Here is an 8,340-nt window from a genome sequence, read left to right as displayed (position 1 = left end):
AACCAGCACTGCTCAATGTGCAATGACCCCCCCCCCCACACACACACATGCAATTAAGGGTCAATTTGCAATTATCTGTAAATAATCTGTAACTAATATTGTTTTTTCTTAGTTTTTTTATTTCCATTATTTATATTGCGTATATATTGGTAATTTATCTTCATTTTGCATCTGAGTGTCTTGCTATCCCTTCCCTGCTGCTGGGAATTTCCCCACTGTGTGACTAATAAAGGAATATGTGGTATTAAACAGTTTTGCTTTTAAAAGCTGCAGCCACACCAGCCCTTTGTGGATAAGATGGGTGCCCTTGTTGGAACTTTACAATTTCAGCTATGACATTTCTTCAGAGCATCTCCAAAAGATTAGGCATGCTTGTTTTCCTGGTATGCAGTGGTCAGCACCTACCAAAAGTGCCAACAACAGAGTTATGGGCACCTAAGGCTCATTGATGCTCATGGAGGCCCCACCTCACAACTTACTACACAACTTAGGATCTGCTGCATACCACAGGGCACCTTCAGAGAACTTGTGAAGTCCAAGTCCTGAATAGTTAGATCTGTTGCAGGTCACAAGGGGGGCCGACTCAATATTTGGCATATGGTGTTAATGTTAAGGCTGATCGGTTTATGTGCAAATCTGTGTTTGTTTATAACGAAATCCAGTTGTTCGTAATTTGCTCGCACTACCACCACTCCATCGGTTTTAGATAGTGGTGTAAACTGTTGTTTATGTGTTTACCATAGAAATAAGAGGTCATAGGAGACTACATGGCAGTGTTGCAGCAGAGTGATGTTTTGACACATAACATTTGGTGAGAAAAGGTATTTTCCAGTTGGTGCCAAAGTGGTTTGTTCTCTACTTGCACGTTGGCTCCACATATGAATGCCTAGTAATGGGACCAGGAGGGGTTAAAAATGGACCCCATTTGGGTTGTACACTGCATACAGGGCCTAGGTGGGACCCATGTGAGATTTAAGGTGTGAAGTAACGATGGTGCCTATTTGGAAACTTACCTTGGGCCAAGTAAAAACGCATGTACAAACCCACTCAGAGCCCATGCCCACCTGTAACCCACCTACCCCCCGTTCACCCATGTAAGCCAATTATAAGCCTGTTTGCTGGTTGGCTAATATCACTTTATTTATCTACAAAGATTTTACATTGCATGGTAGCTATCCTGATGATTACTTTGGCTTCAAAAAGGTAGAATTTTCTATTTCTACGCTTGGCTGGGATGAGATAGACTTATTGAGGTAGTAATGACAACACTATCTGATCATCACAGATTGATGAATTCTGGGGGTGAACATGTTTCAAAAGTGCCTACAGCAAAGTCAAACATGCAAATCACACATATTCAACTCATGTTTGATAATAAAATAGAGCTAATGTATTCAAACATTTATTTTTAGTCATTTGTTTTGTCTTAAAAAGGAACAGTACGAGGATTGAATTTGTGTACATAGAGAATAGTAGATCTACTGATGCATTATAAACAAATGATTACAAAATAGCATCTAATATGTACAGTCGTATGCAAAACCTTTGGCACCCCTCACCAAATTAGGTTGATTTTTTTAAAGTTAAATTCAGTTTATATTCTCTACAAAAGCACAGTTTTGCACACTGTAATGCCCAATTGCTTTTTACCTACCTATTAAAATGCAGCATTTCAGAAAAAAACTAAAACATGGCATGTCCAAAGAATAGGGCATATTTACATGTTATGTTTTATCCAATATGTTAACATCGGAAAATAAAGTGGTCTAAATTCTCTTGATTAACAACTCAAGTAATTTGAAAAGAGTGGACCAAATGTTTGCAAACAACTGTATGTTCACCAAGAAGCTTTTCAGCCAATGAGTATTCTAGATTTTGGAACAAGCATGCTTTATTGGATGATAAGTCAGACTACGATAAGTCAGACGAGTGTTTGGTATTCACTGACCTGTCTTATTTATTTTTATTTATTTTATTCTCAGTAATACAAATATACACCATTCAACACTAAATTTCAGTACTTAAGTAGTCTGTCTTATCACTGTCCATGAGCCTGTGAAACATCCTTGTGCCGAAATCTAAACTTCGATACCCAACCCTAGATAGCAGTAACCTAAAAAATAATGAACGATGGCAGTGGTTCTCAAACAGGTACTCAGCCATGAGGTGATGCTCTTATCCAAAGCAGCGTACATCAGGCTTTTTGTTAAACGGAAAAGAGAATGTAGTCTTAAAAACAAAGGGGCTTCAAATGGTTCAATGGTTAAATGATTAAGAACCATGTTTGTAATAAAGATGTGAGTGTGAAGAACCTTTAAAAACCTTTAAAAAGTGACCTTCAAGAACCTTCAAGGCAATACATGAGCCATCATGAGGTCCTCAGACCTTTAAAAGATTCTTTACTCCTACACATCTTGATTACAATCATGCTTCTTATGTTCTTATGAACCCAAAGGTGGTTCTTCAATGGCATCACTTGAAAATCATTTTTTGTAGTTAAATGTTTATTAAGAAACCATTGAAGCATCTTTATTTTTCCCACGGTGGTGTAGTGTGGTGTGTGGTGGGCACCTCTACCTCTTTTAGCAAAAATCTGGATCAGTTTGAGAACCGCTAACCCAGGGTATAAAAGTGAACAGACAAAGAGTAAATCAGTTCATTAGAAAAGAGTTCATTTCACACAGCTGTGGTGAGACAAAAAGCTTCTCCTCCGTTCTTCTCGGCCTCCTTTATTTCTGTCTTTTCACTGGTGTCTTCCTCCTCTTTTTGTCCCACCTTTTCTTTCTCCACCCCATCATTTTGCTTTTCCTTTGCCTCTGTCTTTGCTTCCTCGTCAATATACAGCAAAGGTTCTTGCTCTTCCCATTTCTGAACCTCCGTTGATCCAGGTCGTCCAACCCCACCATTTCCCTCCGAAGCCGCAAAAGTGCTAAGCATCATGTCTGTTCCATCTGGATTTTTGTCATCCCCTTGTCCCAGCTCCTCTGGACCCTCACACTCAGCTCTGTCTCTTCCCTCCAGATTCACTGGCCCCGCCCACGGGTCCTCCTCCCCTTTCTTCTTCTTAGACCTCTGGTTTCGCCCGTTCATGTAGCCATGACCGAAATGCTGCGAGCGTCTCTTCTTCTTGCGTCTCACGAAGATGACAACACAGAAGGCTGTTGCTATGCAGAAAATGGCTACAGCTATGATGATAATAATCAACAAGTTGGGACCTGAGTCCTCTACACTGGCTTTATTCTCAGTCCCAATAATCCCAATGTTGCGTGCGGTAGTTTCACTAATAGTTGATGAGTCAATTAATGTGTTTGTGCTGTCTTCGCAGTTTTCAGTTACCAAATCAGAAGTGACAAAGCCCTCTGGAGGCAGATGCGGGGTGGTGATGATGTTGCGTGGGGCTGCCATGATGCTGGGTGTGGTTTCCACTATTTTCTCTGTGCTCAATATTAGAGTAGAAATGATCTCTGTTGCTTTTGTGCTTTCATGCACAGTTGCCGGAGCAGATGTTTTTATAGCTGAAGATGGCGGGTGCATCGTGGTGATCACATTGCTTACTACAGTGGCCTTGTGCTGCAGTTCAGTAGTTAACCAAGAATCACTAGACTCTGTGATCATTGCTGTGCTAGACTCTGTCTTCATGTCTAAAGGTTCTGTTGTGGATGGAAGGTGCTGACTGGATGTTGTTGCATGTTCTGTTTCTAAACTTTCACTGTCTTGGCTAACTGCAGTATCCGTGGACATTGATGACCCTGTGCTGCTGGTGGCTGCTGCTGTAGGTTCTGTCGATTCCTCAGTCCCAGTAAAAGAGATATTAACCTCTTTAGTCTCTTCTGTAGCGGCCGGAATTGTATCATCAGCTTCAGTGCTTGCATGTAGAAGCTCTGAGGTCATCTCTGTCACTCTATTCGAGGCAGTGCTTTCCTCTAGATCCTGTGCATGCAGGAGCATAACGTGAGGTCCGAAGACCAGCGAGAAAAACAAGGCGCTTAAAAAGATACGTAGGCCGTACATCCTGTTTCAGAGATACCAGATCACACTACCACCTCACTGAAACCTTTTCCTTTTCCTCAGACAAAGTCTAGATTTGGGTGGGTTAGAAGGGGTATGTAATGTGCTCTGGTCGCTGTTGGGAGAATCAAGTATGGGACAGGAGTTCATGCAAGGATGCTCCAGACGTCTAGACTTTGACTAAGTGTGATGTTTCACGTAATATCACTTTCATCAATGCTTTAGCTGTCTTGGGTTCATATGAACAGCCATCGCTTGTCTTTTTCTCAGAGTCGCAGTGTTTAGTTCCTTGTTCAGGCTCCAGCCCACTGCTGTTCTGCAGGGTTAATCTTGCATTAATCTAGGCCGGAAAGACACAACCCTTCTCTTCCTCTTACTCCCTCACTCTCTCTGTCTGCTTCGCTCTGTCTGTCAGAGCAGCTGTTGTAGAGTTTAGGCAAGAGGCAAACTAAAAAAAAAAAAAAACAGAAATACACAGTTAGTTCTACAATACTATAGGGCATATACTTTTTTGTGCCCAGAATGAACTTTCTGGGCAACCAGTAAATCACAGATCCAACTATTTATTATGGTGTTTTTTTGGACTAATTATATAAAATGGAAAATGTACTACTTACTAGTGTGTGTGTGTATGTGTGTGTGTTGGAAGGGGCTGTACAGGGTGTGGTGGGTGTGTGAAAGTTGTACTACACATTCAGAATATTTAGTAAAAAATGTAAGGGCTCATTTCCCAAATGCATTTTAGTTCAGTTTAATTAAGTTTGATTTAGTCTAGGATACAGTGGACCGGTTCCCCAAAAGCATGATGGTGTTAACTATCATCGTAACTGGTAGGTGATGCTTACTCAATCATTTAAATGTCATGTTTGTGCCAAGACACTTTCTGGAAACCCAGCCCAGTTCATATCAGGTCAGATAAGTTGAATTCAGTTGAATTCAGGTCAGATCAGTTGAATTCAGTTCAATTCAGGTCAGGTCAGTTCAATTCAAGTCATGTTAAGTTGAGTTTAATATGATTCAGTTCAGTTTACCTTAATCAATGTTGTCATTAAACACGTGGAGTACTGTGCAGATGTTTTAGGCATCTGTGAAAACCATAATGAAAAGCTGACTATCTGGGCAGTAAGTGTTTATTTGCTCTGTAAAAAAGTAATTTAGAATAAATGCTAATAAAAATGTTTGAGAGTAGTTTTCAACCCTGTGTTCATTACAAAATCTCCAAAGCTCTCCTCATGAAGTCTAGTATTATTTAGAGTTCTCCATCAACACCTAGTTTAGTAAATTTGTGCTTAATGATGGTAAATCATGGAATTGAACACATCCACGCTGTGCTGGCTGGGGGTGTCCAGGAGAAACCTGTAACCAAGTTTTGTTCTTCAGAGTAGCTCACAAGATCTTACTACTTTCTTCAGAATGGGAATGGGAAATTATTGTTCCTCTTTACTGGATTTATGTTCCCCTGCATCTGTTCTAATGGGATCTGGAGCTTCTACAGTAAAAACTTTCTTATTGCTAAGAAATGCTTTTAAGTAATGGGCTCAGGTGCCTAAAATGCCTGCACAGCATGTATATATTACCACTGGTGGACTAAATCCTTGTATAATGATATAATAATATGGTGACTTTAACATTCAGAACTTTAATTGTAAGTTTATGTAAATATATATATATATATATATATATAGTAATATAGTCATTTCAGACATTTTAGACATTTTCAGACAATTTAAAAGCAGTTGGAGTTTTTTTAATTAAAGAAATGATGAAATTGATGTACATGGTTTTGTTCCAACAGCAGCGATATATCTGCATTATTACACAATGTAAAAATGAAGTTTTTCTAGTCTTTAGGCGCCATCAGAATGTTTTAACACAGTAGTAAATAGTGCACGCTCCACACGCGTAACACAGTATAGTATGTTACGTATGCCAGCAGTTAATAATACAGACAACATACTACGTTAAATATCTGCTAAACAGTAGAATTAAGTACCAGTGGACAGCAGCGCACGTCAGAAAGCAGCACTTTGCTGATTCTAAGAGAAAAACTCTGTAAGTGTGTCTGAAGTGCTGGCTCCTCTGTACATAGTGTCCTGTATAGTCATGGCGGAAAAGCTTAGCTCGTTCTGATATGCCGGAAAAGCTTAGATTTGTCACTGAAAGTAGAGTGGAGACGGATTGGGGTCAGTATTAGCTCTCTATTCACAGGCCTTCATGTTCTGATGGGCTTGTTGTTTTTTGGGAGTGGGGGTTACTTTCCCCCTGTCTCCTGCCCCTATTTCCTAACTCATATTCCATTTATACTTAATGTTTTACATCACAGTTCTGTACTACACCATTTAAAACGATACAGCTCCCACAGTTTGGTCTGTTAACCCAGTAAAGCCTGTACGTAGGCCCACACTTTTTGCCCCCAACAATTACCATACATTTCAGAAACCCTAAAACAGAGCTATGTGGGACTCCAGAAAATGTGCAAAACTAAATGGTTAGCAAATAATATATGGGGGGTTTTTGCACAAGGAATAACAACTGAATTATAAACCTAGCGTTCATCCTTTTAAATAGGAAAACAGCTTCTCGCCACATCATGAACCTCATCTCAGTCTCACCCAACTTACTCAAGCCTGGCACTTACCTTCATGTGTCTGCGTGTTGGCTCACCATCGCCATCAGCCACCAAATCCAATCTGCACGTGTCATGCTGGTGTCTTGCGCATGTCGTTAGCACCTCTATCCTCTTACCTCTCTCTTCCTCTCTTTCTTACTCCTACATTCTCTCTCTCTCTCTCTCTCTCTCTCTCTGTCTGTCTCTCCTCGTCCCCCGCCCACTATCTTACTCTCAGCGTGTATCACTCTGAGTTTGTTCGTGTCTGTGGCAGCAGGAGGCCAATAGATAACGTTGGACATGTGCCAGGGTGTAGTGACTACTCTCAGTTTGGCAAGGTTTTGAAGCTGAAGTTGAAAAAAGGAGAAGCTCAAGGGGAAGCTGTGCTGGGTGTGTTGAAATATGTGAGGGTGCAAGCTTGTGTGTGTGTGTGTGTGAGTGCATGTGTGTGTGTGAGAAAAACACCTATCTGGTGCACTTGTAAGTATGTGAAGGGTGCGTGTGTGTGTGTGTGTGTGTGTGTGTGTGTGTGTGTGTGGAGGGTACAGGGTGGAGCAGTTTAACACAGAAACATGTTGAGAATATGGAGAAAGCGGTAAGAGACAGGAACTTAAACAAAGACGCCAAGTCGTGCAGTCTCACACCAGTTTAGTTCCTTCTCCAGTGTGGTTGTGTGTTTTGTAAGTGAGCATAATCAGCGTTTAGTGGCTTAATTTAACATATTAGGAGGAAAAAAACATTTAATGTGGTGTGTGCAGATGTAATAGTACAATAAATATATTACTTATATATTAATAAGTAATAACATATATTATATATATTAATAAGTCTTTTCAGTTTATTACATTTAGAAAATAACTGTATAAAATGTGCAGAAAAATAAAATTTTTAAGTTTGTTTGCTGTAGAGGATTTATTCAACTATTTTCACTTCAAAAACAGGGGTGGCCAATCTTTTCCATACAGTCAGGTACTTTTTATAATGACCTTCATTTTTCATAATAAATAGACCAGTAGAAATGCTGCAAAATTATTTGGAATGAAATGCAGTTCTAATGCTAAAAACTATTATGAATTATTTGGTAATCATGTCCTTTAGTCACACAGGGTTTCGTTTGAGGGTTTCTGAAATATATGCTGATTGTGGCAGTAATGTAATTATGAGAAATGGCAACTTCACAGGAGAACGAAAAACCTGTCTTAACTTTCATTAAAAGTCAATGTAAAATGATTTTTGGAACATTTGTATCAGTCCGTTACTCACTACATTTGATCTAGCCATTTTCTTTGAGAACTAACTGGTCACTCCTTCTACAGAAGCTGGAAGCCTTGGTGTAGTCATGGATGATCAGTTATCGTTCTCAAACCATGTTGCAAACATAACTCGGACCTGCAGATTTCTCCTGTACAACATCCGGAGAATTCGACCCTTCCTCTCTAGAGAGTCGCCCAGGTGCTCGTTCAGTCTCTCGTCACTTCGAGACTTGACTACTGCAGCTCTCTTCTGGCTGGTCTCCCTCTGCGCAGCATCAGGCCCCTGCAACTTATCCAGAATGCAGCGGCACGGGTTGTTTCTAAATTCAGCCATGTCTCTCCACTACTGCGTTCTCTTCACTGGCTTCCTGTAGCTGTATCTTGACGCTGGCCTACAAGGCAAAGAACGGACCAGCCCTTCCGTACTTGATGGCGATGGTCAAAAGCCGATCCGCATCAAGAGCCCTTTGA

At 40.4% G+C, this 8,340-nt stretch overlaps 1 long non-coding RNA gene across 1 annotated transcript; it reads right to left on the bottom strand.

The window, feature by feature from the left end:
* Positions 1-1,389: 1,389 nt before the first annotated feature.
* LOC140548836 (uncharacterized) lies at positions 1,390-6,950 on the bottom strand. The gene is made up of 2 exons (XR_011978941.1): positions 6,647-6,950; positions 1,390-4,456 (listed from the first exon to the last, which is right to left on the bottom strand). It is a non-coding gene; the product is annotated as an uncharacterized lncRNA (long non-coding RNA).
* Between the last annotated feature and the right edge of the window lie 1,390 nt (positions 6,951-8,340).

This window comes from Salminus brasiliensis, unplaced genomic scaffold (genome assembly GCF_030463535.1).
Source record: "Salminus brasiliensis unplaced genomic scaffold, fSalBra1.hap2 scaffold_130, whole genome shotgun sequence".
Lineage (NCBI taxonomy): Eukaryota > Metazoa > Chordata > Actinopteri > Characiformes > Bryconidae > Salminus > Salminus brasiliensis.
Note: the sequence above shows the minus strand (reverse complement) of the source record. Positions and strands in the feature narration are given on the sequence as shown.